The 17,634-nt window shown below is 34.7% G+C and overlaps 2 long non-coding RNA genes across 3 annotated transcripts; one reads left to right on the top strand and one right to left on the bottom strand.

The window, feature by feature from the left end:
- Positions 1 to 11,341: 11,341 nt before the first annotated feature.
- LOC131066743 (uncharacterized) lies at positions 11,342 to 17,361 on the top strand. Of its 2 annotated transcripts, XR_009111713.1 has the most exons (3): positions 11,342 to 11,704; positions 14,523 to 14,560; positions 17,159 to 17,361. It is a non-coding gene; the product is annotated as an uncharacterized LOC131066743 (long non-coding RNA). The 2 variants fall into 2 exon arrangements; XR_009111714.1 differs by lacking the exon at positions 14,523 to 14,560.
- Positions 13,087 to 17,011, bottom strand: LOC131066742 (uncharacterized). The gene is made up of 4 exons (XR_009111712.2): positions 16,850 to 17,011; positions 16,386 to 16,589; positions 13,428 to 13,474; positions 13,087 to 13,312 (listed from the first exon to the last, which is right to left on the bottom strand). It is a non-coding gene; the product is annotated as an uncharacterized LOC131066742 (long non-coding RNA).
- Positions 17,362 to 17,634: the final 273 nt, after the last annotated feature.

Here is a 17,634-nt window from a genome sequence, read left to right as displayed (position 1 = left end):
CCCGAAAGAACAAGTGAACCTACCGGCAGTTGATCCGTATGAAGAAAGGTTTTTAAGGGTTTTGAGTAGGGCAAACACTAAACCTCATTTTACCCCACCGGAATATGATGGGAAGTTAGACTCGGATGAATTGATGGATTGGATCTTGGAGATGGAGAAGTATTTTGATTTTGAAAACACTACAGAAGAAAGGAAGGTGAAATATGCTTGTACCTAGTTGAAAGGTCATGCATCTCTTTGGTGGGAGCACTTGCAAGTTGATAGACAAAGAAGAGGTAAAGAAAAGATTAAGACATGGGCTAGGATGATTGCTAAGTTAAAATCAAAGTTTGTCCTGGCGAATTATCAAGTAGATTTGTTCCAGAAGTTGCAAAATCTGAGACAGAAAGAATCTAGTGTGAAGGAGTACACTGAAGCATTTTACAAATTGAACATCAAATCCGGACATGTTGATGATGAAGTTGAACAAATTGTAAGATATTTGAACGGATTGCAGATGTCTATACAAGATGAACTCAGTATGATCAAATTAAACACTGTTGAAGAGGCTTACTAGTATGCAATAAAGGCTGAAGAGAAATTGAACAAAAGACATGAGCAGAGACAGAGAGGTAGAGGTGGAAGGTTTACCAGAGGAAGAGGAACCAATATAGATCAAAAACAAGGACAAGGAAGTGAGCAAAGAAGGTAATTTATACCGGAAGGACGATAGAAATTTCTACTGGAGGAGAGAACCGGATGGTTACCAAAATGAGATCTTTGGAAGACAAGACAAGAGGACATTTAGAGGAACCTGCTTTAAGTGTGGAGGAGAAGGACACCGTGCATTTGAATGTAAGAAGACAGAGGCTACCGGAAGAGCAACAGTGGTACAAGAAAACCCCACCAGATCAGACAATAAACCAAAAGATGGAGAACAATTGATGATTAGGAGAGCTTTGTGTCATACCAGAGGAGATGAAGAACCCTTGCAGAGGAAGAACCTATTCAAGACCAGATGTAAGATATCTGGTAAGTGTTGTAAAGTTGTTATTGATAGTGGTAGTTCAAATGATCTTGTTAAAGAAGACATGGTGAATAAGTTGAAATTGGAGAGATTGAAACACCCTAAGCCTTATCAGATAGCAAGGATTCAAGATGAACATAAGTTGCTAGTAAGTGAGAAGTGTTTGGTAAAGTTGAAAATTGGGAATTATCATGATGAAGTTTTGTGTGATATTATGCCTATGGATATTTGTCATCTTTTATTGGGAAGACCTTGGCAGTTTGATAGACAGGCAATACATGATGGGAGGAAGAATACATACACTATTGTGGCCAATGGGATGAAGCAAATCTTGTTACCTTTGGAGGAACCTTTGAAGAGTGAAGTCTGTACAAATACCAGAATCTGTTTAATAGATGGAAGGAAATTCATAGATGGACGGGGACATGAGAATGTGTGTTTTGCCTTAATTCCTAAGAAGACAAAGAGACCGAAACTGGAAGGAGAACACTCGATAGAGATAAGTGATTTGCTGACAGATATGAGGACATCATTTCAGAAAATGTACCTGATGAATTGCCACCTGTTAGAAGTATTAGTCATTTCATGGACTTGGTTCCCGGAGCTAGTTTGCCTAACAAAGCTGCACACTGGTTGACACCAGCAGAGAATGAAGAACTGAATAGACAAGTGGAAGAGTTGTTGGAGAAAGGTTTCATCAGGGAAAGTCTGAGCCCTTGTGCAGTGCTAGCAGTATTAGCACCTAAGAAGAATGGAGAATGGAGGATGTGTACCGATTCAAGAGAAATAAACAAGATCACGGTGAAATACCAGTTTCATTTGCCTATGATGGATGACGTAATGGATTATTTGAGAGGAGCAAAATACTTTACAAAGATAGATTTGAAGAGTGGATATCATCATATCAGGATTAGAGAAGGTGATGAGTGGAAGACAACGTTTAAGACAAATGATGGACTATATGAATGGTTGGTGATGCCTTTTGGATTGACTAATGCACTGAGTACTTTCATGAGGCTAATGAATGAGGTATTAAAGAAATTCTTGGGTAAGTTTGTTATTGTGTATTTGGATGACATTATGATTTTCAGTAGAACAAAAGAGGAGCATTTGTTGCAGTTAAGACAAGTTTTGTAGAGGTTGAGAGAAGAGAAGTTGTTGATCAATATCAAGAAGTGCACTTTCATGAACGATGAGTTAGTCTATTTGGGCTTTGAGATATCTGAGGATGGTTTGAAGATGGACCTTGAGAAAGTGAAAGCCATTGTTGAGTGCCCTATACTGGAAAGCATTGGGGAGAGGTAAGATCATTTCATGGCTTGGCTAGTTTTTACTGGAAGTTTATCAGAAATTTCAATTCAATTTGTAACCCTATGACTGAGACCATTAAGGGAGAAAGGAAGGAATTCAAGTGGACCACCGGAGCAAACATAAGTTTTGAATTGTTGAAACAGAAAGTGACTGAGCAGCCTGTGTTGGCTTTACCAGATTTCAATAAGGTATTTCAAGTGGATTGTGCCGCAAGTGGAACAACAATAGGAGCAATTTTGAGTCAAGAAGGGAGAACAGTAGCATATTTCAGTGAGAAATTGAATGATGCTCGGAAGAGATATTTAGTGTATGATCAAGTATTTTATGCCATAGTTCAAGCCTTCAAGAAATGGAGACACTACTTGTTGCCTAAGGAGTTTGTATTGTACACAGATCATCAAGCTTTGCAATATTTGAACAGTCAGAGTAAGTTGAATCAGAGACATATGAGATGGGTAGAATTCTTGCAGCTTACACCTTTGTATTGAAGCATAGAAGTGGGAAATCTAACAAAGTTGTTGATGCATTGAGTAGGAGAAGGAATTTGTTGACAAAGATGAGGGTGATAGTATTAGGTTTTGAAGATTTGAAGACCTTGTATGATGAAGACCCGGATTTTGTAGAACCTTGGAAAGCATGTAGAGAACCGGTTATGGTTGATAGAAGCAAATGGTCAGATTATTTCATTCAGGATGGGATGTTATTCGAGGGAGTTCAGTTATGCATACCTAAGAGTTCCATGAGAGAGAACCTGATAAAAGAGAAACATAGTGGAGGTTTAGCTAGACATTTTGGCATTGATAAAACAGTTGTGTTAATGAGTGAGCAGTACTTTTGGCCCTAGATTTGTAAGGATGTTAAGAGATATGTGCAGAGTTGTAGAGTTTATCAAGTTGCAAAAGGTAGTAGTCAGAATGTGGGATTGTATAAACCTTTGACAGTACCAGTAAGACCTTGGGAGGATATAAGCATGTATTTTGTACTTGGATTGCCTAAGACACTGAGAGGGAATGATTCTATATTTGTGGTAGTGGATAAATTTTCAAAGATGGCTCATTTCATACCTTGTAAGAAAACATCAGATGCATTGCATGTAGCAGACCTATTTTTCAAGGAAGTGGTGAGATTGCATGGATTACCTAAGAGCATAGTTTCAGACAGAGATACTAAGTTTATTGGCTATTTTTTTAGAATACTTTGGAAGAAGATGAAGACAGATTTGAAGTTCAGTTCTACTTTTCATCCACAGACTGATGGACAGACATAAGTAGTTAACTGGAGTTTGGGAAACTTGTTGAGATTTTTAGCGGGAGATAAAACTGGAAGTTGGGATTTGATCCTTGCATAAACAGAGTTTGCCTATAACAATTCAGTGAATAGAAGTACCAGAAAAAACACCTTTTGAGATTGTTACCGAAGTACATCCTAGAGGAATAGCAGAATTGAGAGACATTAGCAGTGAAGACCAGAAGAGTTTAGAAGTAGGAGATTTTGCAAATCACATGGCAGCATTGCATATTCAGGTTAAACGACATTTGGAGGACATGAATGGAAAATATAAGGAGAAAACAGATAAGAAGAGGAGACATAAGGAATTTGAAGTTGGCGATGAAGTGATGGTATACTTGAGAAAAGAGAGATTCCCTGTTGGAACTTATAATAAGTTGTAGATGAAGAAGTTTGGACCCTGTAAGATTTTGAGAAAGTTTAGTTCTGGAAATGCATATGAAGTGGAGCTACCAGATAGTCTAAGTATTTCACCTATATTCAACATTGCAGATCTTCATGAGTACCATGAACCTGAATTCAGTGAAGACAGTGTTGCAAACCTTGAGAAACAATTGCCCTCGAAGGAACCAGATCACATTGAAGAGATTTTGGACAGTAGGATTGGGCGTAGTACCCGGAACAATCAGTACAAAGAATATCGTGTGAAGTGGAAGAGCAGACCAATTGAAGATTCATCTTGGATTTCTTAGGAAGAGGTAGACCGCCTTGGTTTCCCTCTGACCCTAGAAAAGTGAGAGGCTCACTTTTTCATTAACCCCGGATGTCTGATGCAGGAGCATCCCGGTTCACAACAATGTTGCATCAACCAAAAAAAAATTCTTTTTTGTTTTCTTTTTTGTTTGGAGTTTTAGTTGTCCTTTCTGTGTGTCCCGGTTTTGGCTCACCGGATCCTGTGGAATTGGATTCTACTTGAAGACTTGATCATCTTTCTTGCTTTTAAACTGCATCTCATTTGGATCACTTTCCGGCAAGATATCGCTACCAGTTTCCATGACAATTTCTTGTTACCAATTGTTCCTTTGTTAACGGTTGCCTGAGACCTATTTTGGTGATCTACTAGAACCCATTATGAAGCTTGCAGAACCTTGGGCGCTGATCTCGATGTTTCTTGGTGTGTGGTCGACCTTCTACGTTTCATCCTTTGGATTTTTCGGAGGAATCTCTTGGCGAAGGCCGACCTTGTTCATTTTGCACGTTAGGTCTTGTTCTTCGGGTTTTGATCCTTTTTGGGCCTACCAGATCCTTTGGGTCGATATTTATATTTGTAATCATGCTTTAGAATGTAATCAAATGAGAGAACCAAGTAGTATCATATAGATAGATTATGCCTAGAAGATAGATCTTTCGATTCAAGGTCCCGGTGTGACCTATTCTACCAGGCCTGTGTGTTGGTATGTTGTAACCTAGTAGTCACCAGTTGGATGTAATCAAATTTCATACAATAAAACTATATGTTCTGCATTGCCTCCATCATATATGTGTGTTTCCGTTGTGTTTACTCTTGCTGACCGGTTTGGACTGATCTCCTTGAGGTCCCTCCTCACTGATGACTGCTTCAGTTGTAATATGGATTTTATTTCCCTATGACAAGTCTCTATGAATTTTTATGTTTTTTAAGTTGTAATAGGGATTTTATTTCCCTATTACAAGTATTTATGTTTTATTGTTTTAGTTGCAATAGGGATTATATTTCTCTATTACAAGTCGTTTTATTCTTTCTTTTTGTGCTTATTTCTCCTAGAAACCCGAATTTGCACAAATGAAGGAAAAGTAATGTTTTTTTTAACTTGCAAAAGGGATTTAGAAACCCGATTGCATCTTTTGAAGGGCATTTTTACTTGGAGCTGAAGGTGAAGAACCCGAACTGCATTCTTGCTTCCAAGAACCCGTTTTTTGTGGCTTTTCCCTTTCAATCTGTTTTGCTAGGAGTTGGGCGTTGAATGTAGGAGACGTGGGAGATTATTTCTCCTCCATTTGCTGGGTGTTTTTGCCAAGTTTTGCCATGTTTTGAATCCCTCATTCAACATGTTTGTTGGTTCAGTTGAATCCATCTTGCAACAAGTTTTGACTGGGCGTTTTTGCTTCTCCTTTCAAATGTGGAGAGTGAAAGCTCTTTGTGCATTTTGCTTCTCTCCTCTTCATGTCGTTTTTGGAGGAGGTTGAATCAAATTCGTTTTTGGCTGCCAAGGGTTGTCAACGTGTCTATTTATAGAGCTTTTTGGTTCTTCCCAAGCTCATTATTCTTTGCTAAGGGCGTTTTGATCAAGCAAGGTATGTATTTTTCAGTTTTGTGTTTGTTTTCTTTTGGTTGTTTAAAATTCCTTGATTGATCATGCTTTGTAAATATTTGTTCTTTTTTGAATTCGGATTTGTATGAGATCTTCCCAAATCATTTTGTTCTTTGAATGTAATTTGTAAATTTGTATTATTTTCCCCTCTTGCAAATTGTTCCTATTTACTTGCAATCGGAATTTTAAAACCCGATTACAAGTGCAAGTTGTAATGTTCTCTTACTTGTAGTCAACCTTCCAGAACCCGAAATTGGTCCAAAATGCACTCAAAAACACTTGAAAAATGAGTCTTAAAGGTCCAATTACAAGTGCAAACTTGTAGTTACCCATTACACATATGAAGTTGCATGTTTGTTATCCACGATTGCAAGTTAATGCTCTTGTTTTTTCACACATTAAATGTAGTTTCCAGAACCCGAAATTCACTTGTGAGCCCACTTTTGCATCAATTTATCCCTTCTCTTGTTAGTCTTGTTTGCACACACAACCTACCAAATCAATGGATTAAGGCATGGGCCTTATTTTGCAAGCAGATTCCAAGATGGGAGGATGATACAAAGAGAGAACAATAACATGACAGAGCCACACAATGAGATGGATAAGTGATATGAATGATTGAGAGCATAGAATGCTTTCAAGACAGAGATAGGCTTCTTACTTCAACCTTGCATAAAACTTCCCTCCTGAAAAGTCAGTACTACCCCAAGCAAGAAGCTAGGATTGAAGTTCGTTGGACAAGGACACAAAGATCATTAAAGATGCAAATTCTCGTTCCGGTTCGAGATGTCTTCATCAATCCTAAATACTTCAAGTTCTAGCATCCTAAAGCAACATGAAGATTTTCAAATCAGAGGATGATGTAGTTAGAGTCATGTCTTCAGACACATAGAATGGTTTCAATTGTGTATTTGTAATCTTGTTTTGACAAGTTACATGTAAAAACAAGTTTTGTAATTGCAAGTGTTACTTTCACTTGCACTTTTGTAATTACATGTAAGGCAACTACAAGTTGAGTTAGATTAGGAATGTAGTTGGAATAAGACATGGTGGTTGAGAGAATTTATCAAGTTAGTTAGGATCCTCCCACCTTCTTCTCAAGGCTCCTTTCCTATAAATACTTTAGGGGGTCTATTGTAATTGATATTTTTTGGCAATGCAACAAAATTCTGCTAGTTTGTATGTGCACTCTAAGACTTTGAGCTTAGATGTAAATCAAATTGCTTTCAATAAAAGAGGCAAGTTGTGTTGAGACTTTGTGCCAATTCAAATTGTTATGTGATGACATTTTTTGGAGTTGATTTTGATTTTTGTTATATTGCTCAAGAGGGATTTAAATTCAATCTTGCAGACTTTGAGTTGTTTATCACGTTTGAAGCTAGTGTAGAAATCTCAAGTAAGGGGATAACTTGTAGACTTTATGGTGCTTTTATTTTTAAGACTTGTACATGTAAGGTGAAGTGCATCATATAGACAAACTTTGAGTTGTTGTGTGTTGTACATTGTTATCATTTTGAGAAGGTTGATAGGACAATAGAAGTGTTGAAGACTTTGTGCTTTCATTTCCGTTTTCCCATCTCGGAGAAGTGACCAAAGTCTTTGTGCTTTCATGGGAACTTTGCTTCCCTTTGTGTTCCAAAATTCCTACAAAAGAGTCACATTTGTATAAATGTTGTTATTTATTTCCAATTGCTATTACTTTTCTATTATTTATAGTTTCTTGAAAGAAGAAGAACGACTGTTGTTTCACCCATATTAGAATAGGTTAGTTTGTAGATAGGGGGAGCTTCCCTAAATTAGGAGAGCATCATACTCACACACTGTGGTTGAAACCACAAGTTTGCACATCCCCCAGGTGTACAAAATTTTCAACCAACATATTGGACACCATATTCTTCCAACACTACACACCAAAATCATCCAAGACCAACATCAAATATATTTGGAGATTATCCCAGCATCAAACATCAAATTCTTCAAACATTACAGATTTTATTCCTCCACCAAAATTCAAATTCCTACACCACAAAAAATTAAATTATTCTATCATTAAATGAGGCATTCAATTATACATTCTTCCAACACCAAGTACCACATACACTTGGAAATTCTTTTGACACCAAAAATAGAATTCTTTCAAAGGCAAACATTGTATCCACTTAGAGATTCTCACAATATAAAACACTATGTTCCTTCAAAGATTCTTTCAACACCAAATATTAGTTTCTTCTAATACCAAACAACATATTTGAGATTCTTACGATACCAAATGTATTTACATGAAGAACCAAATTCTTGAAACCTAATACAATAAATAAGACTAAACACCACATTCACTTAGAAATTCTTCCAATTTAACAAACACCAATTTTGTTGAACACCAATCACCATATTTTCTTGGAGATCCTTCCAACACCATGTTGATTTTTTCTAAAACTACAAGATTGTTCCAACACTAAAAATCATACTATTTTAATACCAAATACAAAATCTGCTTTGATATTTTTCAAACACTAAATAGTAGATTCCTCCAATACTAAGCATCCAACACTAAATATCTAATCCACTAGGAGATTCTTCCAACACTAGGCACTAGCCTCACTAGATTCTTCTAATACAAAATAACATATTTTTCTAGCACCACATTAGCTTGAAAATTCTTCCAACTCCAAAAACATACTTAAATATCCTTCCAACATTAATTACAAGATTTTAAGATTCTTCCAACTTAGCCTCACCAAATTCCTCCATTACTAGATAACATATTTTTATAATACCACATTAGCATGAAGATTCTTCCAACTCCAAAAATATACTTAAATATTCTTCCAACATGAAACACAAAATTACTCCAACATTAAACACCACACCCACACGAAGATTCTTCCAACACCAAATATTGAATCCTTCATCCAAACACTAGATTTTCAACACCAAACACCACCAAAACACTAGATTCTTCTAGCACCAAACATTGAATCCTTCATCCAAACACTAGATTTTCAACACCAAACACCACCAAAACACTAGATTCTTCTAGCACCAAACATTGCATCCACTTTGAGATTAATCAGATAATAGACATCAAATTCCTTCAACATTGAACACTGGTCAAACACTAGATTATTCCAATAATAAATATCGAATTTTTGCAATAGCAAATGCTAGATTCCTCTTGCATAACACCAAATGTTTGAAACATAAAACATAACTTCCAACACCAAACACCACTAGTTTATTACAACATCAAAATTGAATTAAGAGATTCATTCAACACTACACACCAAACCCTTTAAATACAAAACACTATGCACCACATAAACACTAGAAGCTCTTCTAAGACTAAACTCTTCTAACACCAATCTCTTTCGACATGAACACCATATAAGTCTTAAAATAGTTTCAACACTAGAGAGACAAATCTTCAAACAAAAAAACAACATTCACTTTGAGACTACCAACTCTAGATATTTGATTCTTTCAACACCTTGATATACAAATGAGACCAAATGATATGGTTCTTCTTGTTTCAAATAATTCTTCCACACTAAACACCAAATTCATATCAAGAATTTTCCAACATGAGACAACAAATCCATCAAAATAATCTAATAACAACCATCAAATTCTTCCAAAAATAAACACTACATCACTTGATATTAAAAAAATTGACTCTAATGGAGATTTACTCAAAGGCGGAAGTGTTGAGGCCCAAATATTTTTGCAGCGTTCCTCTAAGATTTCTATTGATGCCTCATACACGATCTTTCCATGCTTCCTTTAAATTCTATCAATATTTCTTATTTTTCCAATTTTGAATTTGTTTGTTTTAGGGTTTGAAAAAATTATATTCCCTACAAGCAACATTCTTAATGGCACACTCTTCAAGTTTCTATCTTCGACAACACCCACCTTTGCACACTCAACAACCTCTTTGTTAGCACACTCAATTTTCCTCTATTCTTCATTCTCCATTTTCCCGTAGCATCTTTCTTGTTGTTCTTGGGTTTTTTTTCTATGCTTGTCATCCATGATTTTTCCCTTCATGTTCTATTGTCTTGTTATTTCAATTTCATCTCTAATCTATCTTAATTTTTTATCATCTCTTTTATCAAGGGTGTTCATGATTTGGAATTACATCAGTCCTTTATGCCTCTCATGGTGTTATGATATGTTCAATTTATCTGATCACATCTTTTCACAGGCCTCCTTTAGAGAACCCTCCCTTTCCATTTGTCACCCTCTATATCCCTAATCACCTCTCACGAGATTGGTACCTAGGGATTTCTACCACAAATTAGTAAAAAAATAGTTTGATCAATGAGTTTTATTTGATGCTCTAATCTTTTCTCTATTACCTAACCAAGGTCTTGACAACAAAACCAATGTTAACAAGAAAAGTGGGGTACAAATTGAAATTATTCTAAGCCAGAAGAATTCTTTAGGAATTATAATTGTATCCCATTGGCAACAATAGTAGAATGATTAAAGATTAAGTGTAGTGTACTATTATAACAGATTCCTACCAATTGGCATATTCAATAATCCATTCAATATTCACAATTATATCTATATTGTAATCTTATAATTTGATATAGCATAGTCTAAGTTCACAACTAATCTTTTCAATATCGCTCTCTTACATATTCTTTTTTCAATGTCTCTCTATGTTACATTTATCTAGTATATATACATTATGTTTTATTTGGGACGTGTCACTTACAATATATGTTTGTTCCTACTAGGCCTAGTTGACCTTATACTCTGCATTCTTTTTGCGATAAGTTGTGATGGATTATGCTACAATCTGCAACTCTACTTTGTTTCATGTTGTTAGTCCCGTCAAAAGTACTTTAATTGTTAAAATGTTACAATTGTCAAGTAATTGAAAGTTATTAATTAATTGATTTTGTTTTAGTATACATGGTTATATTTATACATGCAAGTTACATTTTTGACTAACCAATTACTAACACTTTGTAGCGAAAGGTGTGCATGGAGATTCAAATGGTTTTGCAAGTGTCAAACCTAACAACTTATCTTAAGAATAGTCATGAATCCTTTTAACCCTATCTTTGTAACAATGAGATCAAGTTGCACTATATGAATTCCTCGAGTGTAAATTTTTTCATTAGATGCAAGTTGTGTTGTAACCCTTAGCCAATCACTCACTCCAAAATGATAGTTGATTATACCTCTCAACATTTTATAAGACTTATTAGCAAGATGATAGTTTCTCTAATTTTGTTGATTGAGTATCAATAATTATGTTTCGACAATGAACACCTTTGTCTTAATCAACTACCAAAATACCAAAAAAAAATCTCCATCCCTAAACATTGATATTTAAAAATAACGTAGAAATAAAATAAAAGTGAAAGAAGAAAAATATAAAAATATTAAATATAAAATAGAATATAAATTTAAGCAAAGTCGTGACATTTTCGCCAAAAGACGCAACAGGGATGAAAGGAGAGCATTAATGGGGTTGTCCTCACCTACCACGACTAGGAAACAACCCTTATATATGAGGAAAGGCAAGGAAAGGCGCAGGGGTGCTAAGGAATGGCCACGCTTTTAATAGGGCATGCCATCCCTCCTCGTGGCTGTCCAAAATTTGCAGGTGGTAGGTCAAATCTGGTGCGCAAGGCAGAGGAAAGACCATAATCTCATTAAAAGCCATACTTTTTTTTGGGTGGATTTTAGAAAGAAATCAAATAAAATGTAAAAGGGGAGGTCGATTAGAGCTGGGAGGAGATTAGGTGGTGTAAATCACAACCGGATGCGGCTTTTTGGGTGCTTTCTGTAGGTAAAAACTTCAAACCAAATGAATAGGTGTTGAATCTAAGGATTAGATAAGTTATTAGCTGTCAAAATATATGAATTGCAGCTCACACTCCCTCGTTAGACGCTATTTTTCTATCAATAACCCCCAGAAAATTTTAGGATACACTCTTATTCTTTCGGTTAAACTTGCATATAAAAATGTGAAAGCTCAAGTGGGGAAAACTGTGATGAAAAGTTTTCATCCTGGCACTTGATTAGCAAAGCATGGTTGAGTTGGAATATTTTCCAAGATTTACCTAATTGTCGAACTGTTTTGGTATAGAATAAGCTTATGATTTCAGAAGTTTGCGAGCTAGTTATAGAAACCACCACCACACAGTTTGGATTAGAATTAAAGTTCATGTTTTAACTATTTAAGTTTGTTAAGCCTGCACTTCCAGTAATTTATATTTAAGACTCTTGGATTTTTATTTTTATTTTTTAATTTTGTATTGCAAGAACTGAAAAGAAAACATCCCAGCTCTCACTCCTTGTATCAATTTATACGATGTTATTTTATGGCCATGCCCCTTGCCAATCAACAAGGATTTAAAATTTTAATAACACGCTAGCAATAGCTCTAAATAGTTATGAAAAATACAAAATGGCATGCTTCCGGGTGTTGCTTGATGTGACTAATTATCTCCTTCCATGGTGCTGCCCTGTTTTTTAAGTTTTCAAAAAATATATTAAAACAATACGATACACCAATACTCCACCCAAAGAGCAGGAAACATAGAACAAGTGTTATGGAATTCCAACGTCATCAAACTGGGTTGCCAAACAATGGGTATGGAATCCTCATTAGTAATTTCGTCTCCTGATTAGTAAGTTGTAGTTATATTACCATATCATGTTGCTTTCATTTCATGGAACGATGCTTTAGTGCAATGTACAAACTATTTGAACAATGATATGACAAATAAAACTAAAAATAACTTTATGTAGATATGGACGGATAACCTGTGAAAAACATTAGCCTGAAGAGTGGGTAGATCATTTTTTTTTTTTCACAATCTAGAAAATAAGCATCTAATAATACCATCTATGGGTTTGTTGTGTGCTGAAAGTCTCTGCATAAATAAGGGTGGAGGGATGCCTGATGTTAGTGCCAAAAAAATATAGGAAAATGTCTCCATCACTCTCAAGGACGGGCAGTGAACGTTGACTGTTACATGCATTATGCTACATACTCTTGTTTTCCACTCAACACTAGTACTGATTTTGCACAATTTTAATGTACAAGCTAGAAAGTTTTAAACATTAAAGATCAACTTTTTAACTAAACTTAAAATTAAGAGTATTTGGATTAAAAATTATGGTCAAACTGCTTTCTCCAAGTTGTACTTGTCTTTCTTGTTTTAAACAGAGAATTAAAAGCTGATGCAGCTTCACATCTAACTGTATTAGATAATTCGAACTTTGTACTCTCTTTGAATACATTGATTTAAAACATACTATTTACCAAAGATTTCAATCTTATTTGAGAAGTAAATGTAGATATGGCGAAAACAAAAACCTTACCTTAATGTGACTGCAACCAGACAGCTCACCATGGGCATTTCTTGATCTCGGACACTCATTTTCAAGCCTGTATAAATAAGGAAAAAATTCAATTTTAAAATCCATTACCTATATGGCACAGTTTATTGAATTCGGTGTGTTTAGAATATTCTTTCAACCCGTGTTTAGAATTATTCGATTACCTTTCCAATATTCCTGTGGCTCTCTTTGTTTAACTTCTGTGAAAAATCTGTATAGAGAAGTCAACTATTCAGCAATCTATATGGAAAATTATAGACCCACAAAGTCCCCAAACTATTCATATTTTTTTCCCATTGCATAGATGTACATCTGCAGTCAATCCCAAACTTGACATACAACAGTCTTCACACAACATTACATATGAAAAGATGATAATATCTAAAGATTGTTTTAAGAGATCATTTGACAGTACGTATTACTGATGACCATTTAAATTGTACATATACATATTATGATTTTGAATATTAAAAGAGAAACTGATTTTAAAAACTGCAAGCACTCAACATTGGAAAGGCCCATGAAAGAAAATTCAGTCACCGACTTAAGGAATGATGTTTATTCTTCAATAATTGAACGAAATAAAAAAGGTATAGACATTAGCTTGGCAGTAAAAAATAGTATCAATACCTGACAATTTTCGGCATGAAAAAACATAGATCATTAGTAGATTTAGAAATTAAAAAGGGTAACCAACAGTAACTCTAATAGATGGCTTCTTTAAAACTTAATTCTTTTGGATATATAAAATATATTCAGATATATAATATAAAAAATTCATAACATATTTTAGAAGAACAAGAACAATTACAATTGGTGAAACAGAAAAAAAAAAATTGATATAGAGCATATATTTCCTTAGAGATAATTGATATATTGATCTTGTTCGTCTTGAGCAACAATATTTGCTAAGCCAACCAATCAACCAAAATCTCTTTACCTTAAGGTGTGTTGCTTAAAAACAAACTGCTCCCTTTTCATTTCAGTCACTCTCATTGTTAAACTTGGAACGACATTTTTGCATGATCTGTGTAAACTGCAAATCTACGCTTTATTTCTAACAAGGTATCCTGCAATGGTTGTCTTCATTCTGAAATTTCTTCATTTTGTTATCATTCTTTCTACGGATCTAGAGTTTCAAACTTTGATGGTTGGTTTGAATGGTTCTCAGTTCTAGTGACTACAAAATTTTGTTAGCTTCAATGCTGTTTCAAACTAGTTCAAGACTGTGATTCTGGTTTCTTTGGATCATTATTCAGGGTATCATGCATCTCTCATTTTTGCCTGGCTTGCTAAGGTATACACCTCTGGATCACAACAGCTTAATGAATGCTTTCTGAATCAATAGTCCTTTGGACAAATAATAACTTATATGATGTTTTTTCAGGATTCAACTGTATAGTTCTGAATCATCTGAATCAGTTGACCCATATCTTATGAGTAAACTAGTTCAAGACTGTGATTCTGGTTTCTTTGAATCGTTATTCAGGGTATCATGCATCTCTCTCATTTTCGTCTGGCTTGCTAAGGATCACAACAGTTTAATAAATGCTTTCTGAATCAAGTCCTTTGGACAATTAATAACTTAGTTACTTATGTGATGTTCTTCAGGATTCAATTGTATAGTTTTGAATAAATTGATCCATATCTTATGAGTAGTGTTCTACAAGAATCCATTTCATGTGAATACGAATGATCTGGTTAATACACATTGCATCTAGTTGATGTTCACAAGGGTGAAACTTTGGAACTTTTTAGGAGATCACTCATCCTAATACTACTTCAACTCAAATAAACATAATCATAGAGTTCCTCCTAAGATCAAGCCACTTAGCCTGCTATCCCACCTGCTTAATAAACTATGCAGTTGAATCTCTAAAAAAAAAAAATCATATAATTTGATAGATGGAAAAAACTACCTAGAAATACAAAGAATATCCCCTCTATCCTGGAATTTATTAAATGCTGATAATTTGCACAAGAAATCAGAATCCACCTTGAAATGGGTTCTTCAGTTTTCCTTGGTACTGCCGTTACTTAGATCAGGGAAATATTCCTCGTCTTCTCTAAATATTTTAAGTTTTAACAACCTCTCTGCAGCTGTCAATTATGTAAAGAGTAGCATATATGTTGACAATGTTTGTTGGTGATTTTTTGTTGATGATTTTCTGAAATCTTAAAATTAAAACAGTCTTCGCATCGCACCTAGGGTTTTTGGGTTAAAAGAATTTTGATATCTTATTTTTTATTTATTGAAACTTTCTCAGCTACACTTAAGAAATTAAAATGATCCTATAGATCTCCTCGGAGATGTGAACGCTTGCAACTGGCCTTTGAATTTCTCCTGCATCCACTTTCCTCTTTATGTAACAGAAACTATAAACTGGAATTAAAAATAAAAACTCGTTGTAGTTTAGGGATGAAACCGAGAAATGTTCCTACCCATTCGAGTGTTTTTATCCAAAATCCATGAAATCTCTTTATCATCTAAGATAAATGCGGTGAACAAATTCTTGGTTAAATAGAGAGGCCCATATTGTTTCTCGTTTGCTCAAATATGTCAAAATAATCCCTGTAACTTATTGTATATTAAAAAAATGGAATCACAAGGTTAAATCCCCGCAAATTGATGCTTCTTAAATTTACAAAAGCCTTCAATAATGCATCAAAAAATTAGGACGAAGATAACGAACTACATATTTCTAGTCTAAATTTTAGCCTGCTTATATAGTTGTTACTAAATCTGCACAAATTGGCAAAATATAAGAAAGTACCTAATAAAACTCCATCACTAACTCCTCAAAATATCTAGAGTCTAAATATCTAGGAATCTTCTTTACTTATTTAAAACATTAACAGAAACGGAAAAATGCAGAAGCACTTTCGCAAAATTTGGATCTCCCTCCTTAAATTTTTAGCAAAAATAGAAAAACTGATGTAAATTTTAGCCATCACAACAGAATAACATTAAATTTTAGCGGTGCTTATTATTAAGTTTACATCATGATAATATTAAAGGGAAATAATCCATGATTGGAGCATTGCACACGCGAGAATGACATTTAACAAATTAAGAAGACAATGTAACAGGCGTTTCATATAACTGGTAAAGGATGTTGAACCTAGAAGCTTTTGGCTGAGAGGCAGGGCCCCTTAAGCTTGAGCTTGGAGGTCTCCTATTTAACCAGTCTTCTACACAGATGGTGAGGGCTTGTACGAGACCTTCACTTCCATCGGCTTGTCGCATTTCATCTAATTTGCAGCTGCACATCGAGCTGTCTAAAAATTCGCCTAAATATTTCCTGCTGGTTGAGCGTTTTAATCATCTGGAAGAGCAAATTGGGCATAAGTACGTTGAAACCCTTGAAAGAAATTCAAGAAAAATAAAAATGAAATCCCAGATGGCGGAGATTATTTAATTCAAGGAAAATAAAAACGAAATCACAGATGGCGGGGATTATTTACACCTGCACACAAATGGTTGCAGCTGAATCTAATTCATACTTTTCAGATAATTTACAATGCTTGGAAAAATATATGTAAGAATTTAATTGCTTAATTGAGTTTCAGATGCATGCATTCATACCAGAGTGAAGATATTTGTCCCACTCGATGATGAATGTATTGCATATTTTCGTTGAGCTTCTATCACAGGCAATAACGTCTATATTTGAGTGAATGGGATTCGAACTCCAGACGCTGCCATCTCACTTGCTTCCCACCCCTTTCCCTTATGTTAAAGGGCCTATGTAGACTTATTTTTAGGTGATAACAAACACACATAAATAATGGCTTTTTAATTATAGGTGGTTACACAATTTGAGTTTTATATTATTTCTATTTTCATTATTTTGGTATCAATTTTAACCTTCACTTTATTTCTTCTCTCTTGTAGGTTAAATATACACTTGTTGGAGTGATTTGGGAGCCACTTTGACACTGGTGCAAATGATTTTTTAATTTCTAAAATTTAAATTCTTATTTGAGACTGATTTTATCCTTCTTTGTGATTACTATGGATCAACTTAAGATGTGAAAGTATTTTGTTTGACCTAAGTTTGTATTTAAAAGAGTGGTCTTAGTTAATTTTCATTTAAACATATTTAGATCTATTGCATTCTAGAGCTATTATATACAACTTGCATTGAAGGAATCTATATTGCACAAGCATCTAAGACATTTTGAATGTTAAGAAGTGTTATTCGCTTATCATTTATCTAGTTATTAAATCAATATCCTTACATGGTTTGACACGAGAAGCAGCTATCTATATCACATGCAAACCATCAAATACTCAATCTAGTTTTTTAGTACCAGAACAAACTAAGAATATCTTGAGGTGATTTGAAAGTGACATGTTGGAAGTTTACA

This window comes from Cryptomeria japonica, chromosome 9 (assembly GCF_030272615.1).
Source record: "Cryptomeria japonica chromosome 9, Sugi_1.0, whole genome shotgun sequence".
Lineage (NCBI taxonomy): Eukaryota > Viridiplantae > Streptophyta > Pinopsida > Cupressales > Cupressaceae > Cryptomeria > Cryptomeria japonica.
This window is presented reverse-complemented; position numbering and strand designations above follow the sequence as displayed.